At 32.4% G+C, this 13,491-nt stretch overlaps 1 protein-coding gene across 1 annotated transcript in view; it reads left to right on the top strand.

Annotated features, from left to right (window-relative positions):
• The first annotated feature begins 3,158 nt into the window (after window positions 1-3,158).
• The window catches only part of Zip71B (Zinc/iron regulated transporter-related protein 71B), a 71,378-nt gene continuing 61,045 nt past the window's right edge, over window positions 3,159-13,491 (top strand). Inside the window, exons 1-2 of the mRNA XM_075358726.1 lie at window positions 3,159-3,838; window positions 6,956-7,141. The gene's annotated coding sequence lies outside the window, so the exon portion shown is untranslated. The remainder of the gene's footprint in view (window positions 3,839-6,955; window positions 7,142-13,491) is intronic.

Genomic DNA, 13,491 nt, shown 5'->3' with positions numbered 1-13,491 from the left:
TTACCATGATATTGTCAAGACTTCCAATTTTTTATTTATTTTTAATGTGTTTATTTTTTGTGTTTTAAGTGTCAGGCCCTTTAACAACCTGCAAGTGTTATTACTGTCTCTTACAAATATTTTTAAATATTTATTGTTTTGTAATTTTTGTGTTTTTAAATAAAATGTAAATGACCCTTTACATCGTTACACCTGACGAATCTGGTGGTTATTTAAATTCTATTTTAAAAAACCTGATGATGGCTAATGCCCTTAGAAGTCAATGCCGAATAAGAAAAAAATAAATACAAATCTGATGTGGACACTAAATAACTTTCTTGTACATCTATTGAATTGCATATACACATTTTTTGCTGCACTTAAACTTATTTCATTTAAAAGTGAAATACAATCCTCCAATTCTTTAATAAAGTGGACAGTAACAAAATTGCATTGTGGTGGATACCACATTACATCACATTTTTTATGATGTTTGTATCAGAATTTTATATTAGTTTAGTTTTTAGTAGTTTATATTAATTTTGTTTCACATCACTCAGTTAGATATGTGGTGTAAGTGAGAACATGTCGAATTTGTATGCATGCACGCTTTGGTTGAATCTGACTTCATATAAATACATTCTTTTTTAACCTTTTTTTTAAATTTAAATATATTGATTCATTAATAATTAACCTCTGTAAAAATTTTTGAATTAAATGAAAAGAAGATAAAATTTTATTTCACTAAAACTTCTCTTTTTTTCATTTTTTTTTTTTATTGTTATTATTGAATTATTATTTACTGTAAAACTTGTTTAAAATCAGATGTTAATAATTAGAGACCGGATTATATGCAACATAAAAATCTTGAAATCTGCATGAAAAATGCTTAAAATATACATGAAAAGTGTCAAAATATGCAAATTTAAATAATAAAAAAATAGTAATTTTTAGTTTTTATATTTCAAAATCAGCATACAATTGCTGCAGTAGTTGAATAATATATCGATAAATTCGATAATTAACAATCATTTAACATTTTGTTACTTTTGTAAACGTAAACAGTCAGAGGTACTGTTCCGCGGCTGCTATGTCCGCTCTGAGAGCCGTGCAGCTAATAGATTTGGCCGGCTACAACGTAAGATTTCATTTATAAACAAGGTACCCTAACGAAAAATATTGTAAATATAGCGAAAATATGCATAATCACTAGATTTTAAGGAAAATATGTAATAACCGGTGAGAATAGGCTTCATATGCAAATGCATATAATCTGGTCTCTATTAATAAATCAATACATTTAAATTAATAAAAAAGTTAAAAAAGGAGATGAAGTCAGATTCGAACCTATGTGCCCCTTCCCTTTATAAGATCCAAATATTTCATTAATTAAAATTTTATTTGGCTATAACTCTGGAACCATAGAAAATAAGTGTCACTTATGATATATCGTTAAAAAGCTCTCAATGAGGGCTTGTTACTGGAGTTAAGAAAAAGTCCAAGATCAAAGTTTTTTGGATTTTGGGCTTTTTGGTTTTTTTTTGGTTGTCGATTGCAATCAAAAGGGGAGGTGCACAACTAGATGTTACAGCAGTCCTAAATCCAAAATTTCAACATCCTACGGCTAATCATTTTTGAGCTATGCGAGATACATATATTCGTACGTACGTACAGCGTCATGCCGAAACTAGTCAAAATGGATTATTCCGTAGAAATCTGAAAACCGAAATTTTTCACGATCACAATACTTCCTTTATTTCGTATAAGGAAGTAAAAGTCTAATAGTAATAATAGTAAAATCAACAATGAAAACAATCTTACAAAAAAAATGAATTTGGAAATTAGAAATAATAAATAAAAATTAAATAAGTTAATAATTCTAAATATTGAACAAAAAAAGAATTTACAATAATAATTGTACATCTAATTTAGTGTCATTACGAATACAATATGCATTCAAGCTGTAGTTAATTTTTTCTAATTAAGAATAGACCTTAAATAATTAAAATTATTTTTTTACAATCTTTATTTATTGGATTATTATTACTAATTGCGTAATAATGAATTACATACAATTAAGAAAACATGAAAACGGTAATAAATTAAACGTGCATAAATTAAAGTACAACGATTACTTTTGCTGCGCTATGAGATAGATGAGTGTAAACTTTTTCAGGTTCGGCTGTAATGCATTCTCGATCTTCTCCAACAGAAGCTTTTATTTTTATTGTAGACACTGTACCCTACATCCATCTTGCTACGATATTGTAAAATTTTAAACATTACCCTTGGTTTTTTGTTTGAAAATCGTACAGCAAAATTCATTCCTGTGAGCAAACACTAATGATTTTATGCCGTACCTCTAGATTTAATAGCTACTAAAAATTTATTTAACTATCTAATAAATTGAGTAGTGTTCTAAAGACAAAATTAATTAACTAGTTAATTAATAAATGGATAAATATTTTATTCTGATTGGTATATAATAATGCAACACATAGATCACGTCAGTGATGGATAGATACGGTTCTCCACCGACAACCAAACATACCGCCTCAGCATTTGCCTGAATAGATTGAGAGAAACCATACAAAAGCCGTAATCATAGGACCACCACAAAATATTCATTAATTATAAAATATGGAACTGGTTCCATAGATTAGAAGTTCATTCTAATAAGTTCAATATAATAGGTATTTTGTTCCTTGTCTGCGCGGTTATTAAATAACCTTATTAGGAGCAGTAATTTTTTTTTATAGGTTGAAGTTATTTTCAGTTCAGTTTTATCATAATTGAATCGCTAGATATAAGGGAACTTAGATAATCCAGCCACTACGAGGATTTACCCTTTCAAGAGTGGTTTAAAGAGAAAACTCAAGGAATTGTTTGCAGAATTTTAGTCATCCTGTCTAAATGTAAGCTCCTGTTATTTCTACTTATTTTCTACATTAGTATGCGTTCATTGTTGCACCAAGGTAAGCAGTATAAAACCCCTTCTTAGCAGAAACTTATTTAAGCGTATCATTCATGCCATGTTTTAAATTTTGCTGTTAGTACCTCATTTTTATAGATTAGTTTAGTTTGTTATTTATTGTTGAATTCTAATAACATAAATATATTTTTTTTTAATCTCCAAGACCGCCTTTAGGTATTGTTTCAGAGGACGAGATGAATGAAAATTTTTATAGCGTGTGAAAATGCCATGCCTGACCGGGATTCGAACCCGGGGACCTCCGGATGAAATGCCGAAACGCTACCACTAGCGCCATGGAAGCCGACAGTACCAATTACATCCTTAAATGTTACATGCTGCAGGCTACTGATATTTTTGTTCCAAAAGTCATACGCACCATATGATAATTTACTTGTAGCGTAATTGATTTTATAAACTGGCTGTTAATAGTAAATTATTTTGATTTTTTCGTGTTTGAAAATACATGAACATAGATGTAATAAATGCACAATAAGCATAAAAGAAAGAAGAATTTTAATAAGTAAATACAAACACTATACAATCATAATATGTTATGTAAAGTAAGAATAATGATCATTAGTTCAAAAAGTGATTGAAATAAATTAGTTATAGGAAATAATTTACTTGTGTGGTATTGAGCAAGTTTGGTGGAAAATAATGTTTTGCTGGGATGTTATCAAAACTTGTAATTTTGTTAAGTGCAAACTGTGATGGTGAAAAGTATGTTGAACTATAAGATGACAAAAATACAAAAGATCTGGCTATTGTTGTTTTTATTTATTTTTATCCTTATTATTACATTCATTACTTTTTTCTTTGTAACAGAAAATTGATATGACATTAGACATACGTGAAATAAGTTTGTGTAAACTATTAGAAGTACAGGTGAGAGCAAACTAGAAAGAATTTATGTATTATTCTCTAATTAATTTACCACCTCTTCCAGTTAGTGTTACAAGAATGAAAATGATGAGAGCTGCTTCATTTGTAAATGAAGCTTTAATGGTTGAAGTAGATGAAAATTGATTGTAATTAGTATAGTGTAGTCTACATTTGATGGAAAATGATAAACACTGCCATATGCCCTTGACATTTATGAACTATAATTATACAGTAGTGAAGTTAAAGGTACTGTTTTGTAATATGTACGTGTGTAGTTATGGATTGCTTTTTTCATCCATTTTATTTTTGATCCTGGTAATTCTGAGCAATTACTTCAGTTTTTCTTACTTAATTGTCATACATTGTTTACTTTCATATTTATGTTTGTTGAGTACACAAAGGCGTTTTCTACAACAGAAAATGTGTCGATCTTCATTCAGCTTCATTTCGTTATTACACAATGGACATTGTGTTTTGGCAAAATGTCATGATTGTAAAAAAATTGTTTCACATTATCAACCAACTGAGAGAATTCAATAAGTGTAATAAATGTAAATTCACAATTTTTACATACACATTTCAGGTTCAGCAGATTTTTTTTTTATTGATTGTAGTTTACTCTATTTACTTACCTAATGCTGTAAATTCTATAACTTAAATGCCGTGTGAGAATAGCAGACAACAATGTAAATGTAATGAATAAGTTATAAATAATAAAATTAGTGTAGTGAATAAGAAAAAATTCTACATTATCCGAAGGTGAGAATCTGCATTATCGAGTGTATTAATATTCAAATATTTACTTTTCTGACACTATTTCCATCATAAAATACATTCCAAAAGATTTTACAATGATTTGATATGTTTTTTATGATTTCGGGGTGAAGCACCTCAACTAAATAATTACCTAATATATTAATAGATGCTTAGGATCAGAAAAACACAAAATTTAGATGTTTGGACAGCAGGTAACCTGTGCCATGTCAGTCCATGCTGCATTATCAGTACTCCAGTCAATTCAATTAGCAATAGTTTTGTGAATTGTGGTGACCAGTTCAGTTGCTAATCTGTGGAAAGAGGTTGGGGCTTTAGGTTAGAGTTAAGGTTAGACTTATGTGAAGTTGACTGTATGTTCTCGTACGAAAGTTGGCTAAATTTATATCTAAACAGAAATGTCACTACAAAGAGAGATTGTACCACATGTACCATGCTGTTAGTCATGTGTCACACATTATGAAGAACACCTTCTGTTATCTTCAGTGGCCTGACTTCGAGTCTGACTATTAAGGTTAGGTTACTATTTAGGTTTGTTCTCTCCACAATACACTAACCTTAACTTTAATTCTAACTCTTAACTTTAACCTTGACCCCAAGCTTTCTTCACAGAACAGATTAACATCTGAACAGGTCGCCATAACCCACAAAACTGATTCGTGTGTAGACGCTGAGTAGGTAGGACTGCATCCTTGGAATGAATCCTACATGACCCGAACTATATCCACGAAACCTAGTGTGGTAAAGAGGAAGGCATTTTTAAGGTAAAGGATTGATGAGATAGTATAATCTATTTACTAAGGAACTGCAGTACAACATGTACCTTCCAGAGGGATAGAAACATTTTTTTTACCTTAATAATAAATGATTTTATGTTTAGGCTAAATATGTGCTATATCAGAAGCTGCTTACCAAGAATTTTAAGACCCACCCAAGATCACACAAAGGTTTTCTGAATGAACACTCTTGTCCAGAATTAAGTGAAGTGGAAAGTATTTGATTGAATCATTAAACCATTCAGTATGAATGATAAACTATTGGACAAAATCAAACAGGCTAATCAGTCATAGTTCAATGAAGTTTTATTTAGGTAAAAGTTTAGGAGTTTAGTATCTATAACAACAGTAGGCTTTTTTTTACTAGGGTCGTATAGACCCTAGACCTGACAAGTATACCCTTTAGTGCAAGTATGACCTAATGATTGTGATATTTGTAAAGTTTGAGCCTTTAGGTGGTGTACTGCTTCAGATACATTCGTTTAGCTGCTTATTTGTGGCAATTGAGTAAAGCAAACAAGTTTTGACATTTCCTGAAAAATGCATAAAATTAAAGTTTAAACCGTGATAAAATTCTTTGATTTAAAAGGTTTAACCTACAACACATACAAAAATAGTTAGATTACACTTTAAAGGATTTTCCCTTTCATTTTCAGTTGTAGAAAAGTGGACTGCTTAAGTTAAATGTAATCATACATTTTTTCAAGATGATGAATGCTCAGAATGCACAAAACATCCACAATGTCATATAAATAAACAGACTGAAGAGGTATGCAAGCTTGCATACATTTGTAAACATCTTGATGTTTTAGCTATGAAAAAGCTTTCTGTTCGAAGGCTGCCACATTTATTAACAGTCGGCCAAAAATACATTAGACCGAAGACTTCCCAAGAGTGTTATTTAAATTGATTCTACTGCATTTTTTCAACATTTTATTGTAATAGATGAAACATAGATTCATCATTATATGTCGGAGACCAAATAGGAGCAGGTGAAAATGCGCCAGAGTAAAAGTGGTTGCAGTTTAAGGAAAAGTTGTGGCTATAGTTATTTAAGAGTCTCATGGTGTGGTGCTCATAACCAACTTGGAAAATGCAGTATCACCACAGGGGAACATTATGCTATACTACTCGACTGATTGAAGGGTATTGATCAGATTAAACATCCACATTTTGTCAAAAAGAAAGTGATCTTTCATTGTGATAATGCATATCTTGATTGTTGCTGCAAAACTCTATGACCTATGCTTCAAAGTTCTAACACATGTGCCACATTCCTTGGATTTGTCTTCCAGTGATTACTTCCTTTTCCAGAATCTGAAGATTTGGCTCACTGGTGAAGATTCATTTCAAATGATTGGTCAAAACTGAGACAACTGCTTATTTTTCTGAATTAGACATCATATTTTACTGATGTTATAAGTTATTGGTCTAAATGTACAAAATTGGATGGTGACAATGTTGAAAAATAATACAAATTTCTGAATAATTTTGTGTTTACTTTGTCAGGCTTAGAACTTTCTTGTATTTTTTTTTTTTTTGATACTTTATTTTATACTCTTTATTATAGCAAGGAGAAAATGAGTAATAATAAAATGGGTTATGAATTGTGGCCAGTACAAGAGTCTAGAGAATTACAAAGAATGGATGAGAGGTGGTGTAAGAAATTCCTAAGGAAACTGATGAAATTAGCCAAAGATAAATATGGTTGTTATATTCAGTTACTAATTAAGGAAAATGAAGTGAAAACAGTAAAGTAAGTATTTACTCTGTTTTAATACATTAGTGATAGCCACATACACTTGTTCGTTTATAATTAATCAAGTTATTACAATTAGAAATTATTTTTAAAGAAAACAGATATACAGACTTTAGGACAGTTACATGAGTATAAAATAGTTTTTTTTTAATTTCATCAAAAAAAATAAAAATAGTCTTATGTTTATCTTATACCAGTAACCATTTTCTTTGAGATTAAAGTTTGTGTAGAGATGTGCATCTTAATTTGATACAATATTTGGTTTCATACCTATAATAATAAAGTGTTAGTACTTTGAAAATATAAAATCTGAAGTATTGCTGCTCACATCATTGTATAATATCAATGGAGTACTGTACTAGGCTCAGAATTTCCTTCATCTTTTTAATTTTTACATTCAATACTACATAAAAATTAATATTAGTTTACTTTCATACATTATGTACATCAAAAACTTTTTGGCAGACCACTTTTATTATTATTATTACCACTATAAACTAAAATATAGAGAAATAAATTTCAATAATGCATTTGTTATAACTTTCATAAACAAATGTGAAAACTAGTGTATACATTTCATTTGTACATTAATCATGATTACAACATACACTTGCTGTCTGTCATGCTAACATCATTGATGCAATTAAAACATAGTCCCTTAATAATAAGTATACGAGGTCTGTTCAAAAAATACTAGGCTAACATCATAAACAAAATGTATTCTATTTAGAAGTTACTTGTCTGGGTCCCCTTCAAAGTACTCTCCTTGGTGCACACACTTATCCCAATGGTGTTTCCACATTTGGAAACAGTTCTGGAACGCTTCTTTTGACAAGTTTCTTCGTTGCATTTACGACAATCTCTGGAATCATCTCAAATCTTCCTTTCAAAGGTCTTTTGAGTTTGGGGAACAAGAAGAAGTCACAAGGAGCCAGGTCAGGTGAGTAGGGTGGGTGGGGAAGAACATGATCGAGTGTTTGGCCAAAAACTCACAAGTTCTGAGAGCTGAATGGGCTGGAGCGTTGTCATGATGAAAAAACCAGTCACCACTCTTCCACATTTCTGGCCTTTTCCTCCGGATAGCGTCCCGCAGACGTTTGAGAACTTCATTGTAGTAAGTCTGGTTCACTGTGGAGCCTTGAGGGAGGTACTCGTGGTGGACTATGCCCTGACATCAAACAAAACTGTCAACATCACCTTCACATTGAATCAAACTTGGGGAGCTTTTTTTTGTCTGGGAGATGTTTCATCCATCTACTGGGACAATTGAACCTTTGTTTCAATTTTATAAACCATATACTCAAGTTTCATCACCTGTTATGAACCTCAACAAGAACTTTTCATCTTCTTCTGAACGTTCAAGCAGTTCTTGGCATTTTGGTCATCTATCATCAGGCGGGGTACAAATTTCACAGCAACGCAGTGCATCTTCAATTTTTCGGTCAAAATCTCATAACATGATCCAGCTGATGTCCCACACTCTTCAACATGCTGTCTGATGGTCAGACATCAATGTGCCCGAACCAGGGTGTTGATTCTGTTTACGTGTGTCGTCAGTTGACATGGAAGAACGCTCATCATCTTCAATCGACTGACAACCATCTTTGAAACGCCCATGCCACTTAAAACATGTTGCACGCTTCATAGCAACATCGCTGTAAGCCGTTTTGAGCATATCAAAAGTTTCACTCGAAAATTTTCTGAGTTTAACACAAAATTTCACAGCAACTCTTTGCTCGTTCAAGTCACTCATTTTAAAATCCGCCAAACAAAAAAAAAAAGACACACTTCACAAACAACCAACCACATACCTAAACAACCAATAATGATATTTGCAATCAAAAAACTGCGTTGTAATCAGCTGATCTGTACGAACATGTTGATGCCAAGCGGATTTGACTGGAACCAACTGGACCCAAGCAATTTAAACAGTCTACGTATTTCTTGAACAGACCTCGTAATAAGAATAATAAATTACTAAGTATTTCTAACTTAGTTATACGGAAATAACCTCTATTACTAAAAAAAAATAAGTAACTTACAGAATTGTTCGATACATCACTGAATAGTATATCTTCAGGTTTCATTCCTGCCTAACACTGTTAGTTTCCTACATTCTCAATAGGTGGCACATGTGAATGAGTTAATTCCATCAGTCATCATGGAGTCGTATACTGGTGCAGACTGTGATCAGTTTTGTTTATGATTTCATGAATCCAAATTTGCTACTACTATTCGGAGACAATTCATGACTAAATATCACACCACCTCAAAGACAGTCTGTTATTGCATGAGACGATCATTTCATTAAAACAGGTTCAGTGCCAAATTTTTTTTGGTCCAGTTTATTTATTTATTAATCCAGCTTATTTATTTTATTCAGTCCAAAATTTATTTATTCCTTCCTTATAACTCCTATCCTTCATCCCCCAGCCAAATCCTTCTGTTTCTTTTCCAAAATATACTTTGTGGAGTATTATAGAACGCAGAATGAGATGTAGATCTCTGAACTAGTAAAATTCCAGTCCAGCCTACCACAGTGGAGGAAACTGTAGAGAAAGTGATGGACACTGCTATGGAGCCTACAACTTCATGGCAAGCGGTAATAGAGGCGATACCTATCAAGACTATTGCTGGTACTGCTACAGAGGATATACAAGTAGAGGGGCCACCCCTAGAACTGCCTCGAACTGCAGGAAAGGGGCCAAACAACTGAAGTCAAGACAGTCTTCTATGGAAGAGGACGATATTCCTTTGGAATTTAAGGAATTAGTCCCGAGATATGAGAGACTTGCTAAAGATCCTAAAAAGAATATGGACAAAAATGTCAAGAGGACTTCATGAAGTGGAGGCAGACCTTAATATTGTGGTCAAAGACTTGAGAGAAATGTTCAGGAATTCTGCATACTGCATTGGTAAGAGATTGTCATTGGAGGTAACCACCCAAACTATGGTCGCCACTACCTGTTCGATTGCAGATGTGTTGGATAATGGGGTGCCCGTTTCACAGTTGTCAGAATTGATCAAGAGAAATTGGCCAAAGAAGATATTCCGAAATACATTGTTGGAATACCAGATAGGTGTGATGGGGCCATTAATATGATGGCGATCATTGATATGAAGGAGGGCAAGGTACTGCAGACGCTGGCCACCAGGCAATATCCTTGGTGATAAAGGAGGGTAGCATTCATCTGAAAACCAAGACTACTTCCCTTCGTATTAGAGACTTGGATAATGACATACTATCAGATGAGATTGTGCGAGGGCTGGTACTGGCCTCTGGACAGGAGTTATGGGTGACCTGAGAGTATTGATGAGGTCAAGCTGTGGTGTAGACCTGCTGTTGATGATTTACCTGGACTACAAGTGAATGTCTGCCAAGTTATGATCTGTCTCTATATGATCTACTTATTCTTATTGTTTATGTAGAGTCAAATCTTTTTTTTTCAAACCACTTACTAGTGGTCACTTACTAGTGACTACTGTCACTCATCATTGCTGGGTATCAATGGCCTTTGTATTGGTTCTCCACAGTCCTAATGGTTTGGTGGAATCTCAGAAAGAAATCAATTTGCAAATGGAGAAAATATACTTTTAGCAATCTTCAACATCCCATTACTCGATAGGACTTAAAAACTCTTGAACTAGGCTTTTCTAATTTTATTCCTTCCTTTTGCCAAAAATCCTTTTACCACCTTCACAAAGTTACCTTTAAAATATTCATCAATTTTTATTTGAGTTTTCCTTTAAAAACAGGGTTGTGAATCATTTTCATAATATCAGGCCCAATAAGTAAACTTTATTTAAGTTTGGCATCATTAAACATGGAAAGAATTCTCTTAAATGTTTAAAGTCTTTATCATGTATAGTGGATTGTTTATCTACATTTCAATACTTTCCCCATGCAATAAATATTTATATACCGAATTTGTCATCCCTATAGCTCTTGTATTAGAAGAGGCAGTTCTAAAGATGCAGACAGGTGTCTTCCATTGATCATCTAATCAGTGCAGCTTGAACACATTTAAATTTTACAGAAACTTGTTAAGGCTCTATAATCTCTGGGATTATGGTTTAGTGGTTAGTACTCTACCAGACGGAATAGTTCTTTTGATGTTAGATCCCATCCATGAAGCATTCTTAACTTACTACCAAGGCATTCTAATTTAGCCTAATGGTGGTGAACGTTTTGAGTGAAGTGGGGTGATTCTCTCTGACACAGTCAGGTAATAACAAATTAATAATGGTTTGTATAGACACAATCTTATTTTGAATAACTCACTTCTAATGATGGCTGAAATTGCTTCACCAACAACTTGTTCTTGTAACAGATTGCTTCACCATTCTTTTTATTGGTGTACATTATGCGGCTTTGAATAGAGGATCCTTATAACAAACTTTTAATATCCTTAGTCAGACTTTTATCTGAATTATTATTATCCTTGCATTACAATTTTTGTATTTGTTGTTGCCTTTGAAATTTGTTTGCATAGTTTTCTGGCTAAAGATGTTTCAAAAAGTAATTGTTTTCCTGGCGATAATGACCTCATTTCACGCGTAAGAAAAATTTGCATGAGGTAAATTTAAAAAACTTCATCTTTCCAGCCTGTCTGACAAATACTTTTTCTAGTAGTTAATAATTATTTTTTTCATAGATTATCTACAACATTTTTACTTTTTTCACTGTAATTTTTTTAGACATTAAACATCTGCCATTGACTGTGCTTAAGATGAAATGATGTTGATAAGTTTGATCGTGTATAAATAATTCATTGAAAATTTCATCATAAGCTAGGTTTTAGATTCCCTGAATTAAACATTGTCTGCAAAACTTTTGTCCAATAGGAATCTGTTTAGTATACTTTCAATTGTCAACCAAAGTTTTAATGTACAGAATAATTTTTCAGTTCTTACAAAAAAGCACCCTTGCACGTACACACGTTAACTAGAAAGTACAATTGTGTTGACCTGCCAGGGTTCTATATGAGATTAGGGAATAGCTGATTTTAATTACTGCTAGCAAACATGTTAAACATGATGTATGTTCACAAATTGGTTTTAGATATTCTTTTGAAAAAGTTCATGTTCATTTATGTAGATTTAGGTAAGTACATCCTCTTACGCAATACATGTTTGAAAGCAGAGCTATCCTGCTATAATAAAGAAGTGAGATTTTTTAATTTTTTTTCAATGGAGGTATTTTTTAATTTTGCCAAGTACCAACTTGGCAACTACTTGTTCACCAGTTACTAAGAAATGCAAAAAGTCAAATGGTATCAATTAACTGCTTAAACTGCGTTCTGAATTGACAAGTACTGCATTGATTGTGTATATCACATACAATACAATGTAATTAAAGACATACTCTGGCTGTCACCTACTTTTCTGCTACTGAAAAGTTACTTACTACTTAGTAGTTATCTACTTAAAAGTTGTTTGAGGATTTGGATATATTGTCATGCTGGAACAAGATACCAACTAATGGTTTTTATGTCCAGTCGATATTTTGCAGCAAATCGGGAATTGTTCATCTTGGAATTATCAAGGCAACCTTGCTATTACATTATACTATTTAACGGTATTGCAGTGCCGTATAACTTTTAATAATCACTTGCTTTGTTAATTATGCTGTTTTTGTTTAACATCCATTAGTTGCAGGGAAATACCAACATGGTTGCTCTGATCAACAGCTTGCCTCATGGATTTAACTCCTACCTAAGCAAGAGAAATTTTTTGTAAATGTTCATCAATTTCTATAAATAATATTCTGATTTAGGACTGATAGGATCTCGGAAATAGAAAAATTTTGAAAAGGGCGTTTTTGACCGATAGTAATATTTTCCATTCGTTATAAACTACAATGTCAGGGAAAGTATAGTATTTAATTTTTAATAATCAATAAATATAGATAAGCATTAAAAAAAATTAAAGATCCCTTTTGGCAGTCCAGAAGGCAGAGGTAGATTTCACTGATGCTAAGTAGGGGATAAAAAAGATTTCCACCTTAGTTAAAAAAAATTTCAAATTTACTCAATGACAATGGTTGTATGTGAAAAACCATTTCACATGTTCAGCTATGACAAGCATCTTACAATTCCAGCAACATTTCTGTCAAAAATTGTTTCAGACAAATGTTTTAGGTAATATCTAAAGAACTAACGACCACCTTAAACAGATTCAATACTGTGCCTGTTAAGGGAGGTATGATTCTTGTTTGTCTTTGAACCATTTTTTCCACCCCTGAGGCCAATGGTTGGTAATATAAAAAAAAATTACTTAGATAAGTTTTAGGCCCTTATCCAAAGAATAGTAGGAACTACAAGCGAATTCGATATTTTACTTAATAA

The sequence above is a fragment of the Lycorma delicatula genome, chromosome 2 (genome assembly GCF_047948215.1).
Source record: "Lycorma delicatula isolate Av1 chromosome 2, ASM4794821v1, whole genome shotgun sequence".
Classification (NCBI taxonomy): domain Eukaryota; kingdom Metazoa; phylum Arthropoda; class Insecta; order Hemiptera; family Fulgoridae; genus Lycorma; species Lycorma delicatula.
This window is presented reverse-complemented; position numbering and strand designations above follow the sequence as displayed.